The sequence below is a fragment of the Lactuca virosa genome, chromosome 7, assembly GCF_052849685.1.
Source record: "Lactuca virosa cultivar CGN04683 chromosome 7, Lactuca_virosa_CGN04683_v6, whole genome shotgun sequence".
Taxonomy (NCBI): Eukaryota; Viridiplantae; Streptophyta; class Magnoliopsida; order Asterales; family Asteraceae; genus Lactuca; species Lactuca virosa.
In genome coordinates this window covers 164624091-164650251 of record NC_136432.1, presented here as the reverse complement: position 1 = coordinate 164650251, position 26161 = coordinate 164624091, and the positions used below count along the sequence as shown (strand labels likewise).

Here is a 26161-nt window from a genome sequence, read left to right as displayed (position 1 = left end):
AAAATTTTCTAAAATAATCTATGTGTAAGAAAGCATTACATAAATGGTATTGAAAATATAGAGTTTGTAAATTCGCCATAACATGCTACATCCTTACTAATTATATTGAAAACCCATATATCTAATATTCAACAAAGGGTGATGATGAAAAGATTAATTTTCACTTGTTAGTATGTAACGAATTAATATGATTTTACTTTTGGAAAATATAAAAATATGCAAGGCATGTTTTTCAACCAATCCAACCCGACTAACTTATCTTGACCCAATAACAATATATTTTGACCATCGTTCTTTTTCACTTGTTTCCTTATTCGTCTATTTATCCACCTCTAGTATTTAATAAAAGAATATGATTTATAAATGATATTTTTTTCATCTAACGTAAAAGTAAGTAAACTTTATATCTTGCTTATCCATCTAATCAACATGTCACAACATACAATATTATTTGAATTAGTAATGTAAATATATTATATTTAGCTATTTTATTTGGAACTTGGAAGATAAAATGAGACATATTATAATGTTAGGGTGCAAAGTCGCTCTTGGATGTCATGTGTGCTTACTCCTTTGTATGTGTGTAATGAATTGTCTTTCCTTTATTAGGATGTGAGTGACACACATTTTATGTAAGGAACACTTATGAGAATTATTGCAAACCCATTTGTACTCTTTCTATGAACTAATGAGAGCTAAACCCATATTTATTTACTCTCGTGTTCTTCATGTTCTTGATTGTTGTATGATTCACCAAATCATTTCATAGTCCGCATTCGTCATCATAATCAACACCACTAAAATTGGTATCAGAGCGGGTGTTCTTGAATCTGTCAAGAATTGATCCATGATGACATTTTTGATTTGGTGATTCTTTGTTGATTTTTGATCGTCGTGTTATTAAGAGTTTTTGGATTCTGGAAATTGAATTGTTCCTTGATTCTATTCATAATTCTATTTTCTTCACTAGATTTCAAGTGATTTTTTCTTTCTCTCTCTAGAAAACCCATTCCAAATCACTTTCTCTCTCTAGAAAAACCCAAGTTCATATCGTTTGATTTGAAAAGGAAAAATCAATTTGTGAATTGTGGTATGTATTGGAAGAAAGAAAATATACATATTCATACAATTTTGAAGAACTTCTCTATTCTTTGGTTGTTGGATCATTCAAAAGTTATTAAATCATTTCTTGTGGTGAAAAAGATGAATTTGGAAAGATGATTGGATATGAAATCGGTCATGAAAAGAATAAAAGTTTGCTTAATCATTTGGTTGCAACTTATCATGAGAGAAGAAGGAATAAGAAAGAAGATGAAATCATTCAAGGAATTGATGCTCCAAAAAGAGGTTTCAATGTTCGTCAATTTTACCCGGATGTTCATGAAGAACATAAGGAGGTTCTTGAAGAAGTTCATCATGTTCTTGATGTTCTTGAAGTTCAAGATAAGAAGATTCAAGTTGATTTTCAAGAAGATGAAAAAGTTTTTTGCTCGATTAGAGTTCAAACCGATGACATTTTGTGTTCTTGTGATTCGTTTGAAGGAATGATTCCTTATCGAAAACGGTCAATCCAAGAAATTCACAAATATCAAAGTCCAAAAGATATGATCCAAACTTGTCAAGTTGAATTTGTGGAAGTCGAAATCCATGAAGCAAATTTGGGTTCCAAAGTAACAATCTCCAAGTGTTGCATTGAATTTGAAGTCAAAACCCATAAGTGTTGATGGTTCTTGTGAAGATGTTCTGAGATTGTTGAAGAAAATGAAGAACGAGTTGTACAAAACGCATCGTGGGTGCTACAATGTTCAAATTGGATATTTTATCATTCCAACAAAAGAACCAAGATCTTCAAAATTTGATTCGTTCGTTGCAAATGGAACTCGGATCATCAAAAAGTTATCTTAAATTCTCAAATGGATTCCAAAACGGCCATGATTTCGATTCGTATTTTACGTTTTTCATTTTTGATCGCTTTGTCTCATTGGATCAAATCCGTTTCTACCCCATTGATTGATCCAATTATTTTTGTTTAGATCTAGCTCAAAACAAAATCAATTTTATTGTTCATCCATTTAATCTTCGAAGCCAAAAAAATTCTGAGTTCATTACTGTTCATGGAATTAATTCATGATTGAGCCCATAAAGTTTTCGAGTATTGCTTATCAACAACCCAAGTCAGTTTCAATAAAATGTTCTAATTCACGGTTTCTGCTTATCAGATCTCGTCTCGATACATTCTATCTCACATCGTCAAGTGTATTATAGTCGAGTATATTGCAATGTCTTAATGTAGAAATCGTTCTATTGTCAATCTCGTCGGTAGTTTGGATCCAATAAATTTGTTGATTTGAAATTGAAAGTTCATTAAAAGTCAAACTTGACTTTTGAAATCAAAATTATTGACGTCGATATTTTTTCAGTGTCGATGTCGACTCAATTGGTTTGATATTTTGATTGGAATGAATAAGATAGGTATTCTATTGTTTGTTTTGGTCAATGAAGATAGATTCAGTTTGATCTCAAGGTTGGAAATTGAAAGTCAAACCTGGAATTGTTTGAAGATTCAATACTGGCTCAAGAACACAAGTAACTGGGAAATTGTTAACAAAATCGAAATTTGATTAGGATTTTCGCAATTTGATAGCGAAGACCTGTAGAACAAAGGTTTGATATTGAGAATCGAATGGGAAGGTTTGATATTGAATATGTTTTGGTTTTCTAGCTATTAGAAGGTTCGATTGTTTGAAATCGAATGGGTAGATGGTTCGATTTTGATGGTTTTTGTGTTCTTTTGAAGTCGATGACTATATACTGATTTCAAAGGCTGTTAATGAAGGCTTCGTTATTGAATGATTGTGGAATCGAAATCGAAGGTTCTGTATATGGATCGATGTCTAGGGGGTCTAAGTCTATTTTGAAGACCTTGATATGGGGAACTTTGTTCGTCGATGTCGAACTGTAAACTAGTAACGAGAAATTGGAGTGGATGACAAATCGAAGACAGTGTTTGGATGTTGATATCGATATTGATTTTGATTTCGAAGTGTTTGGATTCGATGGTTTGATGTCGATTTATTGAAAGCGAAGGATTGGGTCGATTGATTTCGAAGTTGACGACTTGGAGTCAATAGTCGAAATTGTGTGATTGAAAACGAAGGCTTGGTGTTGAGCCTTGGAGTCGTTCTTATATGTCGAGTAACAATTGCTTGCCTTCGAAATGTGAGGATCAACTGAGTTCAACATTGGTGTTCCGATTTTTACTTTGATATGGTCAACCTTCCCATTCGCTTTCTGGGTAACGAAGTGAAAAAGAAAAGAAATATTTTCAAATTACACTCTTGAACTTTTAACGAAATGGCAGAAAAGGTCCTCATTCGACATTGAAGTAAAAACATTATGAAGAATGAAGAAGTTTGCATTTAGTCCCTGCTTCGAAATGTTGGCAGAAACTACTCAACTTCGAAATAGGACTACAATTTATGAGAAATTGAGAAATTTACATTTCAAGCCCCTACAGTTAATGCCAATTAATACTTTATGCCCACTTTCACAAATGGGGCAAAGTTTCGCATCTGAGACTGTTTTTGGCGCAACGGGTCCCTGCAGAATGCTGATATTGGCAGTTTTTACCTAGATTTTTGAAATTCTAGCAACTCTCACCCAAAAGTCTAAAATTTTCACAAAAATTGGAAATTTTTCAAGACTTTTTCGTGATTGTTTTTTCATGCAAGATTTTCGCGGAATGCTTTTTGGCACACATCAAGAGGGAGTTTTGTGAAGATTTTTCATCGGCCGCTTGTCACCCTTAATGGGTTTTATAATCATTTGTTGATTATAAAAAGGAGGAGAATGAAGAGTAGGTATTCGAATCTTCTCGGGCTTTTTGGATATTCATTTGCAGATTTGAAGACCGGTATTACTTCGAGGGGGAGTTAGTCTTTATCGCGCGAGCTCGTTGGATATTAAAGCCGATACATCCAATCCTAAATTTGAGGGGAGAATGTTAGGGTAGAAAGTCACTCTTGGATGTCATGTGTGCTTACTCCTTTGTATGTGTGTAATGAGTTGTCTTTCCTTTATAAGGAAGTGAGTGACACTCGTTGGATATTGCAAACCCATTTGTACTCTTTCTATGAACTAATGAGAGCTAAACCCAAATTTATTTACTCTCGTGTTCTTCATGTTCTTGATTGTTGTATGATTCACTGAATCATTTCATATTCCGCATTCGTCATCATAATCAACATCACTACATATAACACCCAATTATTTGAAGGGTTTTGAGCATAACTACAATCCTATGTGATCATGCAACCCTAATTCCTTTGGATCTAAGTTTTTCTCTATTGAACATGCAAATATGAACTCCAAAGAAATAACCTTATAGACTAGCGTATACAATTCGAAATTCATATATAAACTAGGGTTTGATGATTACCTCACTTGTAATATTGTAATAACAAAAACAATCCTTGCTTGATCTTGACTTCTGAAATCCTAGTGCCCCAAGTGTTGCACCTCTAATGGAGTCACTAAAACACAATGCAACAAGGATGATGGAGAGAGGTGAAAATCAGCTATCCTTAGGGTTTCTCAAGCATAGGGCCGAAATTCTCATGTAGAAGGGTTCCTTATATAGCTGGGTGGGCTGCTAGGGTTTCTGGAGGAAACCCTAATTCCTGCTTAAGGCTTAAGCAGCCCATGGACCTCCACAATAGAAGCCTTGGACGAATTCTATAGGGCCTCCAATAGATTTCATCCAGTCCTCCCATAGGAGTCCATTAGCCCAATTTTGCAAGTATCAATGATTTGCAAAACCAGACCCTCCATTATTAATCAATTCCTTTAATCCCAAAATTAATACTAGATTAATTTATGATTAATTACTAATTAATAACATGATTTCCAAATAATATATTAATCTTATAATATATTAATAAAATCAACTAAATACCAATTTATTATTTATATAGTAAAACCTACTCTCTCTCTCCACTAGTCATCTTATCAAGTTACATGAGTGAAGGAAACCCAAAAGGACCATGATCATAATCGAATCAAGTACATACCAAATATAGTGTGACAACCCGAAATTTCTATTATGTACAACCATTCAATTCAATAGAAGTCAGAACTGTTTCTGCTAACTTTCAAGTTTTTTGGAATAAGTTTGAGTGTTTTAAGATTAGTACTTCAGGAGATAACAGGAGAGAGGATGCCCTAGGGTTTATTGTGCAACAATAATGTCCCAAAACTCCAAGAGTTTGGAGTTTACGGCCTAAACAAAGGTGTTTACGGCCGTAAACCCTAAAAGGAGGTATAAATATGACACTTAGTCATTATTTACCACTTTTCACATTTTCAAGATCCAAAACCCATTTCTCTCTCAAGTATCATCCGACTTTTCTTCAAGATCTTCAACTTTGTAAGTGTTTCTATCCCTAAAAAGTTGATATCTTACTTAATCTAGTGATCTTACATGATTCCATCCGTGAAATCATTCCAAAAGTATAGATCTTCAATTTTCACCAAGAACACCAAGAACACACACTAGTGTTCTTGGACTTTTAGCACCTTTTCAAGCTTCTACCTAGTAAGTACTCTTACCTTGGCTTGTTATAAGGCTTTTTACACTTCTAAGCATCAAGAAAACACCCAAGAATTAAAGGATCAAAGGTGTTTACGGTCCAAGAACACCTTGGACCGTAAACCCTAACAAAGGGGCCAAAGTGGCCCTAGTCCCTTACCAAGCCTTGGAAACTAGCCTAGACCCCTTCCTTGATATGCTTAGTACTTGAAAACATCAAACGACCATAAACCATTTGGGTTTACGACCGTAAACCCAAGGAGAAGTGGTCCAAGGACCGCAAACTCCCTAAAGGGGTGAAATGGTGCCCTAATCTCTTCCTAAGGCTTAAACATGAAGTAGGAATGCTTCTTATGATCTTTATGGCTTCAAAACACAAAATGGTCAAAGTACCATGAGTTTACGGCCGTAACTCATGGGTTTACGATCGTAAACTCAATGAGTTATGGTCACCAAACCGTAAACTCCAAGGGAGTTTACCCTTGAACCCTAAACTCAATAGCAATGTTCTATAACACTTAGATGCAATCCTTAGTACTTGTAACACTTAAATAAAGTGTAAATCATGTCCTAGGATGTCTTAACATGGTTAATTACTTGTTTAAATGACTAATTGGATACATATATGTGTGATTATATGTTAACTAGGATCTGTGTGTGTACACGTCTTCACTTGACACCTAGCATCCTATCCATTCCGTTCATCCAAACCACTCACTACAGGTGAGTTCATACCCCCTTAATCAATCTTTTAAATGATTTTAAATGCTTTCATGGGGGGGGGGGGAATACAAGTAGAAAACAGAAAGTTATAGAATCAATCACATGTGATTTATAACTGTGTTTTCAAACAACTGATTTCACATACTTCAAAATGTGATAAATACAATGCTTTTCAGTTATTTTTACTTTGTTATCAACAAATTACTTTTGAATTATTTTATAAACTGACATCAAGTCATTATTATTTATTGTTCAAAACTCTTAAATGTTTTACAAAACCTCCTTCAATTTACTGTTAAAAACCATATCTATACATTTATGTTTCATGTATATATGTATTGATATGAGAGCTTTCATTCTTTCTTCAGTTCCAACACTCTTGAGTAGCAAGGGTGTATAAACCTACTTGGATATTCAATTTACATTCCAGTAAACTATTATAGGTATAGTTTAGGGGATACAAATTACTATTCCTATTACAAGGAATTACACAAGAGTCAGTTCATTCATGAGTCTATACTACTATATGAAGAGATAGTATTACATGTTTCCAGAGATAAATACTATATCTATACAGAGAGAAATACTATATATATACTATACGGGACTGACCATCCTACACCTGGCTGCTAGCTACAGCGGGACCTGTTCATCGACGGATGTTCTCGGTTGTACTGTTCGGCGAGTTTCCACGCCGTGATTATCCTAAGGCAAAAGGATACGATTTCAATGATTATATAATTTTCCCTATTACTTTTATTTTGTGACACATTCACATAAACGATGAGGTTGACTATATTTTTATAATAATAGTTGTACAGGGAAAAATCTTCATTGATACAGAAATGCAAACCTTCAAAGCATTCGGGTCTTGGTAGAAGACTACTTTTTGTACTAGTAGGAAATATGGGATTTTCTAGGGTTTTCACACTGATACTAAATGTTTCATTAAACATTTACAAGTCTTTCATAACAACTTTTCGAATCAATGACACCATAATACTTATGAGTTCACCAGCTTTATGCTGATCTACACTTTCAAAATAACTTGTATTCTCAGGTCACCAGTAGACAGGTACGATGACCAGGGTTTTGAGAAGACGGAGCACAGACAAGACTCGTCTTTATTTTGTTTACATATTTTGGTGTCTTATTACAATGAAATAACACTCATATATTAAAACTTTACTTTTAATGCAATGGATGATGTTGTTGCTTGTTTACTACTTTGAACTGTTATGATACTTTACATGACGTCCTCCACCCCTGAACGTTTCCGCCGTTCTTGGTTTTGGGGTGTGACATATAGTTATGGGCTTAGACACCTAATCCAAAAGTCTCCCATTTGGATAAGTCTAATAACTATTATTGAAAGTATGACTTCAGAATCTGATTAGCAATCGTAGCTTTCAAAAGCCGTTGTCGAACTCTGATCTTATCAGAAACGCGTCCTTTAGATAAGAGATCAAATATTCCTCCGTTCTACAAGATATACTATGGAAAAGAGACATGGATTATGATCATTCTCTCTGTCCAAATTCTGTTTCCCAATTTCCCATTAATGATGACCGACTAATTGAACAAATCAAATCAGTCTAGGCTTGGCCAAGCGCTTCATGTGTCATCACTAAATCATCGAGGGGCCCACAGATATTGTCACACCCTAAAACCGGAACGGCGGAAACGTTTTGGGGTGGTTGACATCATGCGTAGTATCACAACAATTGTATCATAGCAAACATAGTAAACACAACCAGACATTGAATACATACGTGAAAAAGGTTTACATTGTCTTAATACATAGTTTTGTTCATATAGAAGTAAAATAGAAAGACGCGACTCTAACGCTCCGACTTCTCCAATCTCCTAAAAGTACCTGTCTACTAATTCCCTGAGAATACAAGCAGTTTTGAAAGAGTATCAGCATAAAGTTGGTGAGTTCATAAGCATTTAGTTTTGGCGGAAAAATGTTCTTTGAATCCTTTTGAAAAGTGTTCCTCAAGAAAATCCTATATTTTCTTATGAAAAGCGTGTTTGAAAACCCATTCCTTCCATAGCTTCCAGATTCATACAAGATATGTACAATCCAAGGAGCCGTGGAATGAATATGAATATCCGTTAGTTACCTGTTAAACAATCCTTTTATGAAAAGCCGAGTTATCCCGGGTAAATCCTATATTTTCCCTAAAAGTTGATTGTTGATTATCCGTTCTAAACTGATTATCCATCCTAGAGATAGAGATGCAAGTATCTACCATACTTATGTCGGTAAAGGTAGTTTTCTATTAAAAACCCTGGTTACTCCCAGTGAGGTATATTAGCCTTATTACATAAATAAAACTAATAAAAAGAAAACGTGGTGAACTAAATCATGAAGGTAGTATTAATACCCTCCAGTAATCTATCGGTTATTACTTTGAGGCTAGTTCACTTGATTCATTATTACAAAAGTAAATCTTTGCTATCTAGTTTGTGAGTGTCATGACCATAACTGACTGGATATGGCACGTAACGGGGCCGGTATCCTTTATGAATTTGTCACCCGTAGACCTTCTGGTCCGACTGCAGCTAGCAGCAAGGTGCGGGATTGTCAGTCCCATATAGATCTATACACAACAGTCACACTCTCCCTACAAGAGATTCTGGTCACAAGTGCTAGTCCTACACTCTGATTCTGTGGGAGTGTTACCAAGGACGTGTCTCCAACTTAGACTAACAAATTTATAAGTAATAATACTGAAAATCCTTTTAATGATTTGCATGAATCCTTTATAAAATAATACATTCTACTACATGATTCACAAGTTCGTTACCCTAGTTTTGAAAACTGTTTCTACGAGTTGATTTCTTAATCGTTTGGTAAAAACTATTTTCCATGTTAAAAGCATACTGAAAATATAATTATCTTAAACAAAATAATATATTTTGAGCACAAGTTTCCTTATGCTTTTGCTTGTATTCCCCCCCAGAAAACATGAAAAACTCGGAAAAACGTAGGGGTATGAACTCACCTTGAACAAGTAGTTTGATTGAAGGATCGATATAGAATGTGGGATGTTCAAGTGAAGCCTTGAACACGATTTGATCCTAATTAACATGTAATGACACATAAAGGAGTCAAATGAAGGTATTTCCCTACTAGATGTGATGGAGAACCACTCTAAGAATTTGCGACTACTTGCACTAAGTGTTAGGACCTTAAAGGACTGAATGAGGGAGGTGTATGGCCACCTTAAAGGTGTGTGCGGCCATGGGTGTGCGGTCGTACACTTATGATGAGAGGTGCCTTTGTGGTGTTTTCAAGGTCCATACTTGCATCCATGAAGTGTTCTAGGTTTATACTCAATTGTAGTGCAAATTAAGGGTCCTAGAAGTGGGTTTGCGGCCCTAGAATGAGTGTGTGGTTGCACACGGGAGTGTGCTGCCGCACACAAGGAGTGTGCTACCGCACAAGGGTGTGTGTGGCCGTACATAGTCGTGTGCGGTCGTACACCCTACCCGATGATGTCCAAAATGCCAATTCTAAGGTGTAGCAAAGCTAGGGGCATGTCCAACTCGAATATGGAAGTGAAACTCTCACTTTGGAGGGTATTTTAAGAGTGTGCGGCCACCTTATGGGGGTGTACGGCCGCACTCACTTCCAAACATGAAGAACATGACGAATATTGCACACTTAAGGTTTAGATAGAGTGGTCTTTCATGGTTTGCAAGCTAGAGGATGAATTACTCACGTTTTTTAAGCTTTTGGAGGGTTTGTGGTTGAAGAAGTTTGAGAGAAATGGTGTTGTGTGTTGCCAAGGTGTTAAAGGAATGAAAGGAAAGGGGTCTACCCTTTATATAGGGGTGGGTGTGTAGCCAGGAGGGGTATGTACGACCGTACACCCATGTGTGCGGCCGCACACTCCTCAAAAAGGGGTGTATGGCCTGATTTTGTTACTATATGACTTGTTGCCTCATTCCTAATCTCGACCTTGGTTGTACTCAAGCTTAGAACGCTTAAATGAACCCTTAATCAGTGATAGAAGTTAACAGAAACGAGTTTAACATAGATTGACTGACTAGATGTACCAGGTAGAAGTTTCGGGTTGTCACATCATCCCCCCATTAGAGGGAATTTCGTCCCTAAATTCGAGAATAAAAATGCAACTCACGGACTTGGAAATAATCGGGGTACTTCTGTTTCCTTGTGCTCCCAAGTGAATTCAGGTTCCCGCTTGACATTCCAGCGGACCTTCCCTATCGGGGTGTGACGTTATTTCGTTCGCTTGTCTTCTTGGTTTGTGAGTTCAAATGATTCCTACACGAAGTGTAGACTCTCGTCTAACTCGATATTGTCAAGGGATACTCGCAAGTGTCTCATCGGACAGACACTTCTTTAGGTTCAACACGTGGAAAACGGGATGGACGTTGCTAAATTCTTGAGGTAACTGGAGTTTATATGCTACGGGACCGATCCTAGCAGGGATCTCGGACGGTCCAACGTATCTTGGATTTAGCTTTCTACGCTTTCCGAAGCGTATCAGGCCTTTCCAGGGTGAGACCTGCAAAGGACACGTCCACCAATCTGGAACTCCAATGGTTTTTATCTCTTATCGGCGTAGCCCTTTCGTACGATCTTTTCAGTCGTCTCTCCGATGGTTTCAGGACTCGTGAGGGTGCTGTCGGGGACTTGAATCTTGTCTAGTTGCATGTGGCCCACCTCAGCCCAGCACAGAGGGGGTCTGTACTTACGGCCATAGAGGGCTTCGAACGGCGCAGCCTTGGTGCTGGAAAGGTTACCGTTGTTGCATGAAAGTTCCACTAAGGTAGATGAGTATCCCACGACGTATCTACAATTGTCCGGATTGTTCTCTTACTTTGTCCATTTCTTTGTGGATGATACTCTTCGCATGCATACCTTCGGGTTTCGAAGAGAGATTCATTTTCGATGTTCGCATCTAGTTTGTCGTTACGAGCGACGAGAGTTTTGTGATCGAATGATTTAAGATAAAAGAATCTTCTTGGGGACAAATGGGTTTGGTATAAATTAAACTCAGTCGGACTAAGTGGGATGACGTCGTAGACTCGTGCGTTAAGTTAGTTTGGAAGGATCGTTTTGTTAGAACATTGATGCCCCTGGGTGAATGTCTCTGGTGTTTGTTGTGTCTGATTCGAAATTGGAGGGTACCATAAATACGAGGGTTCTGATGTTTTGAAACTATGAACTTTTATGAAATGGTTCTTACTAGATTTCTCTATGATCGTTTGGTGTATACAAGCCATGTATAACTACAACTGACTCTAACGTATTCACTAAGCTGTCATAATTTACTCATTGGGGCTTTAAATCTTATAAGAACGTCGTGATTCAATTTGGACGAGGAAGTAATCACGATTATGAACAATTATTGGGGTTTTCGAAAACGTACCAAAACATGGCATGGTCCTTCGATGCTTCCTCATTCTTTGAGGTCAGGCTCCTCCTACTCCCCCATTGTTCTTCTCTGTTGGGTAGTCTCTTTTGAAATGTCCTATACTACCACAGAGGTGACATGTCGTACTTGTCCCAACATTGGTAGTCAGAGTGATGAACTTGACTAGGGCCCTGCAACTATGGGAGGTGTGTCCCTTCCTGTTGCATCTAGTGCAATGCAGCACTCGGCAGACTCCATGATGATGGTAGTTGCATTTGCTGCAGTGCGGGAGATTTCCCAAGTACGGTGTGGTTGGTGTTGGAACAGCAGGGCTGACTGGGGTACTGACTGTCCCAATTCGTTTCCTCTCAGTAGGTCTTTGGGTTGAAAAACTTCCTTTGAACTTTCGTTTTAGGATGTTAGGTTGGAGATCAGGTGTGTCCTTTCTAGTAGGCACTTGTTGTTGAGATTGGTTAACACCAAGATTTGGATTGCCATTAACGCTTCCACCCACATTTGTATTGTTAGCGTTAAGAACAACTAGGGCGGCTGCTACAGCTGCTGTGACCGTAGCTTGGAACGTAGTTGGGTCCATCTGGAGGATTGGTGTCTTACAGGTGGGTTGGTTACATTGCTTCGGAGGCATGATCTGCTACATGTTAAGAAAAGAAGCTTGTGAGCAACAACGGTTGCCTCTAGATGTATCCTAAATGTTTATCTATGCATTGAGATTTCCCGCTTTGCTATCTGACTCTCATTGATTCGACCTACATCCCCATGATGTGGTCCTGGCAAGGATAGAAAAGATTTGAACACAAGAAAGTCCACATACAATAACTTACGAACGCCATGTTGCTCAGCTCATTGAGCTGGCTAGGTAACTCTCACATTTTCACTGGCTCTCCACGATATAAAGGGCTAGCTATAAGGGTAGCTCCGGGGATCAAGTCGATACAGGATTCAACTTGACGCACGGGAGGAATTCCTGGAATGTCTTTGGGAAAGACATCAGGAAAGTTGCAGACTTCGGAGATGCTCTCGAGGTCTTTAACTTTTTGCGTCACATTGACACATGAGTCAGGAATGCATAGCATCCCTTTCGCAGATACTTCTGGGCTTTGGCGCAGAAATTGATACGAAGGTTCGAACAAATTTTACCACTGTAGCCAGTGAGGACTTCGTCAGAGGGAAGATTGAGACGAATCGTTTTCTCGAAGCAAAGGGCATCAGCACGATTTGCGGCTCAACCATTCCATGCCGATTAGGACATCGAAGCTTTTCATGGAGACTGATATGAAATCGATGGGGAAAAGCAATGATCGTCTAAGTACATCCTATGATACATTTTTTGAGGACAAAACAGTGATAGGACTTTGATAAAGTTGCTTACTTTGCATGCTACCGATCTAAGGTATACTTTTGACAATGATAATCTTTAACTGAAATATGATTGTTGTCACTATTGTTGGTATTGAGATTACACAGAGTTCGGAAAATTTGACCTAGGAGTAGGTCTACAACATACCAACAGAGGAACAATTTGACAACATAAAGAACTAGTGAATCGGTACTTGTAAGACAAGAATGTCTACAGGGAAAAGAGCTACTTAGAACCTAACTATGAAAGCTATAATTTAAACCAAAAGGAAGGATGAGTAGAATATTTCCTACTGGTGACGGGCACTCCTCGGACGGATCCTTAAATTAGCCAGTTGGCGCTCCATGTCAAGCATGCGGCCCTCGTATACTGATTGGCGTGCTCGGAGCTCTATGACCTCAGCTCGAGTTGCAGCTAGCTCTCGCTGCAGAGTTTCATTATCTCTCGTAGTTCTCCCATGAGCAACTTCGAGATTGCGAATGCGGTTTGCGTTGGCACCCGATTCTGCCTCAAGCTCCACAGTTTGCTGAATGGCTGCCACGTTTAGTTCAACATTGTGGGCCACACGGCTGATTATGATTGGAAGGGCTCTATCTGCGGAGCCTCCTTCTTCCACATTGTAGAAACGACGATCCCCGTTGTACGGGCGGGGTTGGCCTTGTTCGTGACTCCACCAGTCCAGGCTTCCGACCCACATAGGCGTTGGGCCTTCGAACTCAAGTCGGGGGTTAGGATTTGGTATCGGGGCTACTTGAGGTAGGTTCTCAACTTCGGGTTCTGAGTCATTCTCTTCAGGAAATGATTCGGCGAAGTCATCGTCCAAAGGAATCTCATGGTTCTCTTCTGGCACTGGCTCGAGCCATCTATCATCTCCTTGGTTGAGAAAGTACGGGTCGCCAGGGAGATGGAATCCAGCCATGCTATCTACGTGAGGTGATGGTAAAGGGATAGTTAATAGGCATCGAATCTATAATACTTCCAATGTATTATAGCTACATGATTGATTCTTGAAGAATGGATTATTGGGTAAGTTTCCGGTTCGGTCGTTATAGCATCCTAAAATACTCCTATAGTATTTTAACCCTTATGTTTGATTCTAGAACTCTTCTGGTATCTAGGTAAGTTTTAGGCTTGTTGCAACACCACTGTCACTCCCAAGCACATGTTGGTCATGTCTCGAATGAATATAGTTGATCAGGCTATATTGACCCTAGACATGATTACATAACTGCCCAGGTTTAACCGCGATGTCCAACATCCAAATACTTTTGTTTGTTCTACTTATGACACGGATTCTGGTACTCGAGTATACTTATATACTTTGTTATAAAGATACTTATATTTTTGAAAGTATACTTTTAGTTTAGAGCACTTAGGCCCCTTAATGCTTATAGTTGTATACCATGTAAGGTTCGGTATACTTAGTTCGCTATAAACAAGGGCTCTGATACCAATCTGTCACACCCCAAAACCGGAACGACGGAAACGTTCTGGGGTGGTTGACGTTATGCGTAGTATCACAACAATTGTATCATAGCAAGCATAGTAAACACAACCAGACATTGAATACATACGTGAAAAAGGTTTACATTGTCTTAATACATAGTTTTGTTCATATCAAAGTAAAATAGAAAGACGTGACTCTAACGCTCCGACTTCTCCAATCTCCTGAAATTACCTGTCTACTAATTCCCTGAGAATACAAGCAGTTTTGAAAGAGTATCAGCATAAAGCTGGTGAGTTCATAAGCATTTAGTTTTGGTGGAAAAATGTTCTTTGAATCCTTTTGAAAAGTGTTCCTCAAGAAAATCCTATATTTTCTTATGAAAAGCGTGTTTGAAAACCCATTCCTTCCATAGCTTCCAGATTCATACAAGATATGTACAATCCAAGGAGTCGTGGAATGAATATGAATATCCATTAGTTACCTGTTAAACAATCCGTTTATGAAAAACCGAGTTATCCCGGGAAAATCCTATATTTTCCCTAAAAGTTGATTGTTGATTATCCGTTATAAACTGATTATCCATCCTAGAGATAGAGATGCAAGTATCTACCATACTTATGTCGGTAAACGTAGTTTTCTTTTAAAAACCCTGGTTACTCCCAGTGAGGTATATTAGCCTTATTACATAAATAAAACTAATCAAAATAAAACGTGGTGAACTAAATCCTGAAGGTAGTATTAATACCCTCCAGTAATCTATCGGTTATTACTTTGAGGCTAGTTCACTTGATTCATTATTACAAAAGTAAATCTCTGCTATCTAGGTTGTGAGTGTCATGACCATAACTGACTGGATATGGCACGTAACGGGGTCGGTATCCTTTATGACTTTGTCACCCGTAGACCTGCCGGTCCGACTATAGCTAGCAGCAAGGTGCGTGATTGTCAGTCTCGTATAGATCTATACACAACAGTCACGCTCTCCCTACAAGAGATTCTGGTCACAAGTGCTAGTCCTACACTCTGATTCTGTGGGAGTGTTACCAAGGATGTGTCTCCAACTTAGACTAACAAATTTACAAGTAATAATACTGAAAATCCTTTTTATGATTTGCATGAATCCTTTATAAAATAATACATTTTACTACATGATTCACAAGTTCGTTACCCTAGTTTTGAAAACTGTTTCTACGAGTTGATTTCTTAATCGTTTGGTAAAAACTGTTTTCCATGTTAAAAGCATACTGAAAATATAATTATCTTAAACAAAATAATATATTTTGAGCACAAGTTTCCTTATGCTTTTGCTTGTATTCCCCCCTGAAAACATAAAAAACTCGAAAAAAACGTAGGGGTATGAACTCACCTTGAACAAGTGGTTTGATTGAAGGATCGATACGGAATGCGGGATGTTCAAGTGAAGCCTTGAACACGATTTGATCCTAATTAACATGTAATGACACATAAAGGAGTCAAATGAAGATATTTCCCTACTAGATGTGATGGAGAACCACTCTAAGAACTTGGGACTACTTGCACTAAGTGTTAGGACCTTAAAGGATTGAATGAGGGAGGTGTATGGCCACCTTAAAGGTGTGTGCGGTCATGGGTGTGCGGTCCAAGCGGTGTGCGGCCGTACACTCATGATGAGAGGTGCATTTTTGGTGTTTTCAAGGTCTATGCTTGCATCCATGAAGTGTTCTAGGTCCATACTCAATTGTAGTGCAAATTAAGGGTCCTAGAAGTGGATTTGCGGCCCTAGAATGAGTGTGTGGTCGCACACGGGAGTGTGCTGCCGCACACAAGGAGTGTGCTACCGCACATGGGTGTGTGCGACCGTACACAGGTGTGTGCGGTCATACACCCTACCCGATGATGTCCAAAATGCCAATTCTAAGGTGTAGCAAAGCTAGGGTCATGTCCAACTCGAATATGGAAGTCAAACTTTCACTTTGGAGGGTATTTTAAGAGTGTGCAGCCACCTTATGGGGGTGTGCGGCTGCACTCACTTCCAAACACAAAGAACATGACGAATATTGCACACTTAAGGCTTAGATAGAGTGGTCTTTCATGGTTTGCAAGCTAGAGGATGAATTACTCACGTTTTTGAAGCTTTGGAGGGTTTGTGGTTGAAGAAGTTTGAGAGAAATGGTGTTGTGTGCTGCCAAGGTTTTAAAGGAATGAAAGGAAAGGGGTCTACCCTTTATATAGGGGTGGGTGTGTGGCCAGGAGGGTGTGTACGGCCGTACACCCATGTGTGCGGCCGTACACTCCTCAAAAAGGGGTGTATGGCCTGATTTTGTTACTATACGACTTGTTGCCTCATTCCTAATCTCGACCTTGGTTGTACTCAAGCTTAGAACGCTTAAATGAACCCTTAATCAGTGTTAGAAGTTAACAGAAACGATTTTAACATATATTGACTGACTATATGTACCAGGTAGAAGTTTCGGGTTGTCACAGATATCGCTTTTATCCCATCTAGGGTAAAAGAACGGATAAACTTCGACTCATATGCTTGTACTATTTACTCATCTAACCACACACAACAATACGTTTTATAACATCAAGTTGCCGATGCATTTACGTATTATCAATGTGCAATCGAGTTGTAAACAACAACTATATGTCTCAGTTTCAAGAATATAAGATATTATCGTCTCACAATCACCCGTGATAAAATCAATGAAGTGATTCAAATGAGTGTGGGTTTAATCAAATACTCAAATCATATTTCAGGAGTACTCATAAACATTGCAGCAAACATTTGCTATGTCTAATCTCTTAGATAATCTACAGTCGGATTCATGACAGTCTTACCTCATTACTTACTTCCAAAGTATGATCGACTGTGGATATTTTAATAATCTTATTATTCGGGAAGTAAAACATGCGAAGTGAAATACAAGAATAACCTAATCCAATATGGTCTCAAAACTTTTGAATATAAATAAAACACTTATTATTTAATCACCATAATGATTAGACCTTACTCATTGTATAATGTTTCGAACAATCAACCTAATGCTTGAATTAAAAAAATAGTAATCCCATGCTCCAAGCATGCACACTATGTTTATACATGGTCCTTTCTTTGTGAAATAGATCAATTGAACACATTTCCAATAATGCTCATTTCACAATTCCAAATCCTTATTACAAGTGTAAGATTACAAAATTCTTGCCACCACGAGAATCTGTTTGTGACAACCATCGATTTCTGGTCAAGTCAAAGTCAAACTAAGTAAACGAGTCAAATCGGTCAGCTCAACTAGTACTTGTATGATAGGACTTACTCTATGTTTTCTAATGTAAAACTCTCTATCTTTATTCAAAGTATCACTCGGAAGTTTCAAATATTCAAAAAACATAAACCCTAATTAGGGTGAGTGATGTAACGACTCGATAAAACACTATTATGTACCCTTCGGGGGTGTAAAACACTCATAACAAGTCATAGTGGGGTCTACAAACCTTATACTACGGGGCCAAACACTAATAAAGGCCATCGGCAATGTCTCTCTCAATCTCTCTCACTCTCTCTCTCTCTCTCTCTCTCTCTCTCCCAAATCTCTTCCAAATCTCTTTCAACTTTTTATAAACACATGGGCCATCCCGACTCTTCAATTAGTTGAAAACCACTAAAAACGGGAAGAAAATATGAAAAACAACACAATGGGTGCGAAACCATCTCAAAAACGAAACCCTCTCAAGAAACGAAACCCTCCTCATGCGAACCTTCTCGGATGCGAACCTCCTGATGTGAACCTTCTCGGATGCGAACCTCTTGGGTGCGAACCTCTTGGATGAGAACCTCCTCGGATGCGAACCTCTTGGATGCCAACCTCCTCGGATGTGAACCTCTTGGATGCGAACCTTCTCGGATGCGAACCTCTTGGATGTGAACCTTCTCGGATGCGAACCTCTTGGATGCGAACCTTCTCGGATGCGAACCTCTTGGATGTGAACCTTCTCGGATGCGAACCCTCTCATTGCGAACCCTCTTAGCAGCGAACCTTCACAGCAGCGAACCTTCTCGCTTCTCAAGTCCGATTTTTGACCAGTTTCGCATTTTGAGTCCGTTTTTTATGATTTTGACGTGAGATTTTCACCCAATTCATATTTTTCACATATTAGACCCTCTAAACTCATATTATCCACATCTTGAAGATTTATTACATATAAATCTTATTTTTGTTTAGGATAATATCAAGAGGACGTAAAGGTACTCTTTGACTTTTCTCATAAAGTTATGACACCAACCACCCTCATATCCACTCTATGACAACTTATGTCACTATTGACATCTAGCTAGTCAATTCATTTAGCTTCTTTAACACTCCTTCCGTTCAATCAACCTTTATGAACAAATCCAAGAAATTTGTTTCACTTCTCCAAGATTTCATTTGTTATCACCAAAAGCAAACTTCTCTCTCTCTCTCTCTCACGACTTCTCCAGGAAGTTATTGAACTTTCCTCCTTTGGATTGGCAAGTATATCCTCTAAACTTCTACACAATCTTCATACAAATTGTGATCATTTACACAAATATTCACATATTTTCTCTTAGGATCTTCAAATCTTCAAGCATCTTTCAAGTGTTTTTAACTTGAAACTCTTCATCTTCAACCTTCCATTCTTCAAGAAATCATAGAAGGCGAGTTCATACCCCTATATTTTCATGTTTTCTTCAAGTTTTAGGGGGGGGGGGGAATACAAGTTATAACACCAAACAGATAATCTAAACATAAACATCAGCTTTCAACAGAAAAGTTATGGTCTGTTCACGGACTGTTTTGACCACCTCAAACTTAATATTTTTCCAAACTGTTTTATATACAAGTAGTTCAGGGTTATACCTTTCTAATGACTACTTGCACACTTTCATACGATATATCTACAATTTATGGCGATTTTTACAAAACTGCCTATCATTTCAGAAATGATTTCGGACCAGTCTGTGAAGATAGACATTTTCACACTGGTTAGAGATCACTAAAAATCATAATAAAAATTATGAGCAAACTAAAGACATGTTCCGAACTCCCAGAGTTTACGGATTCAGTTTTCGACTTACAGTGATTTTTTATGATTTTTCTAAAAACAGTGACTGAAAAGTTAAGACTAGTAAATTAGTTTATAAGTTCATTAACACTTTGTAACATGTTGAGCAAAGTGTATATCAATAAATAGCTACATATTAATTGTATTTCATGTAAGTTTACTTCCACGAAATAGAAATAGTCATTCACATAAGGGTCGTTCATCATTATAAACACATATGATAAACTATAATAGGTATAGTTATGGTACATTAACACTACGAACGTACTAAGGAAGGTTTCATTCATACTACAAAAAGGGTTTTCATTTACACTACATGTAAACTCGTTGAATCAAATTTGTGAGACATTACTTCATTGTACTCTTTAGAGTACCGGTTAAAGTCATGTATTATAAACATAGTCTCTTGTGGGGAGAGCGTGATACTTGTGTATAGATCTATATTGGGACTGACAATCCCACACCTAAGCTGCTTGCAACAGCTAGACCGGCGGGTCTGGGGTGACGAATGTCAAAACATTCTGACGCCCAAAGTACGTCGTAACAGGCTTAATATGTCAATTGCACGGATATAATAACTCACATAGGGAAACAACAACACATATAGTTTACGGGGATTCTTACATTCAAAAAGGGTTTTCATTTACACTACATGTAAAATCCTTGAATCAAATTTGTGAGACATTACTTCATTGTACTCTTTAGAGTACTGGTTAAAGTCTTGTATTATAACCATAGTCTCTTGTAGGGAGTGCGTGATACTTGTGTATAGATCTATATCGGGACTGACAATCCCGCACCTAAGCTGCTTGCAACAGCTAGACCGGCAGGTCTTTGGTGACAAATGTCAAAACATTTCGTCGCCCGAAGTATGTCGTAACAAGCTTAATATGTTAATTGCACGGTTATAATAACTCACATAGGGAAACAACGATACATATATTTTACAGGAATTCTTACATTCATAAGGATTTTATTTATTTAAAACTGCACTTACTATCATAAGTATGAAAAATACTTGTACATTTCGGTCTTTAAGTTTTAAGACTGCAACTCATTTTATAAGGAAAATATTGGAATTTTTCTTGAACATACATTACATTTACAAAGAAAGAAGTTCTAATTATGCACTACTACAGTATACTATATTCAAGAACAAACATTCACACTTATCGGTCTTAGGGTAGTTAAGACTATATTTCGTCTAGAATTGTTAGATTCTGTCCATAGTTGCTATGTGTATATGGCATAGTTATATAAAAGTTAGACACAATCGACATGGAAATGGTTGGGTCCGCCTTAGATCATGTTCCTTGTTTTGTTGTGGGCTTAGGACAGACCCATTATATTCGACGGTTTATTCGATCTTGATTTTTATATAACTTATATACACTGGGGGATTATAGAAGGAAGCTATAAGTCTTTCTAGGAGTACACTATTTTATGACACAGAAACTTACATATCTGGAGTAACTTTTACCCGGGAGCATGCATACATAAGGGTTGTATCATCATAAAACTACATTGCACTGTTTTCAAGTACAGAACAACTTTCATTTCGGAAATCATACATCCAAATGGCTATTATATAGATTAAAATCTACGTAATATTACTACTTAAGAATATGATAACATTTATACATTTTGGTCGGAAGGGACTAGGACTACATTCCATTTTACTAAAAAAATATAGGATTTTATGGAGGAGCATACGAACATTTTCAAGGAACAAAGAACCTCTTTTCTAAAACAAAATGCTTATGAACTCACCAACATAAATGTTGACACTCTTTCAAAATTACTTGTATTCTCAGGAATCCAGTAGTCAGGTACACGCACAGGTTTTCAAGAAGACGGAGCATAATAGCTTCTAGTCTTAGTTTTTACTATATACATTTGGAGTCATTCAAGCTATGTTTCGAGTACAATGTAAAAACTATATTATCAATACAATGGTTGTTGTTGCTTTGATTACTATTATTCATTTGTGATGATATTGTACAAGATGTCCTTCGCCCCCGAACGTTTCCGCCGTCTCGGTTTGGGGATGTGACAGATTGGTATCAGAGCATTGTTTATAGTGAACTGAGTATATCAACCCATAAGAAGATATACAACTATAAATACAAAGGGGCCGAAGTGCTCTGACTAAAAGTATACTTTTAAAATATAAGTATTTTATGAGAAGTATACGAACATGCATAAATACTAGAACAAGTATTACAAGAAGAACAAAACAGAAGTATTTAGAGGTTGGACACTTCAGTCAAACCTAGACAGTTATGTAATCATATCTGGGATAAATATAGCCTGATCAACTATAATTATTTGAGATACGACCAACATGTGTTTGGGAGTGATAGTGGTGTTGCAACAAGTCTAAAACTTACAAACTCTATATACAAAGGATTACTAGAACCAAACATAAAGTTTAAAATACTATAGGAGTATTTTAGGCACTATAACTAACTTATGTGAAAACTAAAATACCCTTCGTGGTAGGTCTATAATTACTAAGTGTATACGTTAAGGTTATATATAATTGAGATTTTATAGACTTAGAATTTGTGATTTTCGCTCTACTTCCTGTTCCTTGTTTGGTTGTGGTCTTAGGGTAGGATCGCTTATTCGAAGGTCTATCTGATCTTGGTTATATATAATCTGTATACACTACGTGATTATAGGAGGACCCGGTAAGGATCATCATAAAAATTTCAATAGAGATACTTTTATTAATATCATAGATTCTTTATACACCCCTAATTCTCGTACAAACGACATATCTAGACATCACAACCCCACTACCACAGCCAACAGAGGAGCTGAGGAGGAATCAAAAGAGGGTTCACGAGGAGAGTTCTGAGAAAGGATTGGACGAAGAGAAAGGCACTAGAGAGATCACTAACGAACCTTACCCTATCAGAAACAAACTGGAGAGCCCGCTCGGACAATTGGGTCCAGTTTAGGGCAATCGTAGGAACGATAACACCATAGGAATGCCAGGAGAAAACCAATCCTTACAGCTGCGACTAAGGCAATCTGTCACACCCCCAAACCAGACGGCGGAAACGTCCGGGGGTGGATGACTTCATTTGTAGTATCACAACACATGCATCATAGTAATCAAAGTACAAACAATCATTGTATTTAAAAAGTATAAGTATTTACATGTGTTCAATCATTGTATATTGAAACCAAAATAGTTATACAAAAGAAGAAGATATGACTCAAAATAGCTCCATCTTCTCAAAAGCTTGGGGAGTACCTGTCTATTGATTCCCTCAGAATACAAGTAATTTGAAAAGAGAGTATCAACATAAAGTTGAGTGAGTGCATAAGTATTTATGTTTGAAAGTATGTTTCTGTTTCTTGAATATGTAAACTGTTCCAGAAAATCCTATATTTTCTGCTGTATATGAAAAGTAGTTTTAATCTCATAAAACCGTTATGTTTGTAAACAATGTTCTGTGTTTGTATTCCTTTTTGTAAAACTTGTAACTGTGAGTGTGCCTGGTTCCACCAGTTGTTATTGTAAACTGTAATGTAATACTGTAAATTGTATCTTGTAAAACTAGTACATTGAAAATGTACTTATGTTTAGTTATTTATACACTAACGTATTGTTAATATCTTTTTAATGAGTTATTATAACCATACTGACTAGATGGCCTGACCCAACGCTATGAATGTGTTAAAGTTGTTGATAACAACTGTCACTCGAAGGCGTGTATGCCTGACTGTAGCTAGCAGTCTGCGTACGGGGTTGTCAATCCCAATATAGATCTATATGTATTGTTTCGATCCCCGACTGGAGATTCTGGTTATAATGTCAGGACTTTAACTAAATTGTTTAAATGAATTAAACGACCTGAATCAAATGACTCATAAAAAGCATATAGACGTTACATGTATAATAGTTATGAAAACCCAATCATTCTGAAATGAATGATTGACAGTATGCCCCTGAATTAGTATATGAAAAATGTATACTCTTGATTAGTTTTGAATCAAACCTTTGTTCTTGTAAAACAGTGTACTTTAGTATACTTAAATCGTGAATTAATGTGCTATTAATCATAAATTATATTTATTATAATTTATATGTACTTTCTAAATTGATACTAACTGTTCATGAATGCAACCCCTTGCTCAACTTGTTACAAAGGGTATCTAAACTGAATGAAATAACTTTTATATTTATATACATATACAAATATATATAAGTAAAAGTTAAATGACATTCGGACAAATAATCGATACTTATAATCCCACATCCAAACAAGGAAAAGGAACCAAAGTGGGTTATCAGTCCTAAGCCTTTTAAATCTTATATATATATATATATATATATATATATATATATATATATATATATATATATATATATATATATATATATGATTTTTGGGGAAAAACATAAGTTTATAAAATCATTTAAAAGAAGTTTAATATTTTGAAATACTTTTGGTGACTTGATTCATTTTAACACAATCTTTGAAAACCATTTGTTTTGATGATATCTGAAATCCATTTTGATAAGATATTTCAAACCATTTGTTTATAACACAAAATCTTTGTGTTAGACTTGTATCCCCCCCCCCCTTTAAAACAGTAAAAACTATGAAAATACGCGGGTATGAACTCACCTTTTGGAGGGTGATTCAAATGATGATTTGATATAGGATGCTTAGTTCCACGAGTGAAATCCCGCAAGAAAACAAGTCAAATTGAAGTGTTTGAAGCTATATTGGAGGCTGAAATGGGTTTACGGCCAGGAGTTTACGGCCAGGAGGGTTTACGGCCAGGTGTTCTTGAAGGATGAAGAACACTTGATGATCCTAGACCAAATTCTAAGAAGATTCAAAGGTTTTGAGGTGCTTGTTCTTCGTGTTCTTCACGTATTCTTCGCGTTCTTCATGAAAACTAGTGAAACCAATGGATTTTAGCCTAATAAATGAAGATGGAAGAGTGTTCTTGAAGTGATAACAAGATCAAGAATTGATACCTATTAGATCTTGTGATGAACTAGTGTTTAACACTTGAACAAGATGAACAAGGATGATCTTGGTGTGTTCTTGAGGAGATATGATGTTCTTGGTGGATGATACTTGAGAGAAAAAGCTTGAAATCTCGAGTGGAAGTGAAGAAATGAAGTAAAAACTAGCTGGAACATATATATATATATATATATATATATATATATATATATATATAGAGAGAGAGAGAGAGAGAGCTAGGTTCAGGTATTCAAAGTAATTATTGTGTTATTGAAATGCATAAATGTGGGCCAATCAAAATTTAAAATAAAAATAAATAAATAAGGGTAAATAGGTAATTTGATAATTAGTTTCCACAAATAATATCCTATAATTATGGTAACCATTGACTTCAGCTACATAAGTTTTCTCCATCCATCTTCAGCTTTTTAAAACCACCTCCAATATAAACTGTATCCCTAATCAAACAATCTCCAGCCGTCACCTCCATCCTCATACCTTCATTCCAAAGGGTTTTCTATAACCTTTTCTCACTCGGAGCTCAACCCACCAGACCCTTCTAATCACCCTGACTTCATCTTCCTCCCTCTGTCGGACAAATTATCCGACACCGGGTGCTCTTCCGGCTTCATTCAGTTCTTGCAAGCTCTAAACGATAACTGCAAACCCCATCTTCAGAAACACCTCATCCAGATAATAGATGCACAAAAGGCCTCATCTCAAAAGGAATCAATCGTTATCATCCATAATAATCTCATGTTTTGTGTCGGATCAATCACCGGCGATCTGGGTCTACCCTCCATCGTAGTGCGCAGCAGCAGTGCAGCCTGTGTTCCTGCTTACAGAATCATCCCTCAGCTCCATAAAGAAGGTCAATTCCCTGTAGAAGGTAAGTGCAGATCACAAACCCACACAAACAAACACAACCTAAAAGAAAATATGATCACAGATTATAATTTATAGATCGAGATAATAAATTCTGTCTTCAAGATTCTTTGCTGCAGGAAATGGTTCCGGGACTCCATCCACTCAGATACAAAGATATACCATTTATTGGCCTCACAACACAACAAAGCCTGAAATTGACAACATTGTTCTCCTCAAAAACACACCCGGTTTCTTTCATATGGAACACCATCGAATTTATTGAACAATCAGCACTGACCCAGATCCGTCATCGCTACCAAGTTCTAGTTTTTACCATCGGCCCATTACACAGACCATCACCAACCCCTTCCGATAGTTTTCTTGAAGAAGATACCAATTGCATTTCATGGCTAGATAAACAATCACCCAAATCAGTAATTTACGCAAGTGTAGGAAGCTGTGCAACCATGGATGCAAAAGTGGCGACTGAAATGGCATGGGGCCTAGCCAACAGTAACCAGCCATTCATATGGGTGGTTCGACCGGGTTCGGTTCATGGGTGTGATTGCATCGAGCTTTTGCCTGAGGATTTGGTAAGTGAGATGAAGGTGAAAGGTTTGATCGTAAAATGGGCACCCCAGAAGGACGTATTGGCACATTCTGCAGTTGGAGGATTTTGGAGCCATGTGTGGTTGGAATTGGTGA

General features: G+C 37.4%; 1 pseudogene; it reads left to right on the top strand.

Annotated features, from left to right (window-relative positions):
- The first annotated feature begins 1217 nt into the window (after positions 1–1217).
- LOC145127289 (UDP-glycosyltransferase 76H1 pseudogene) lies at positions 1218–26161 on the top strand (annotated as a pseudogene).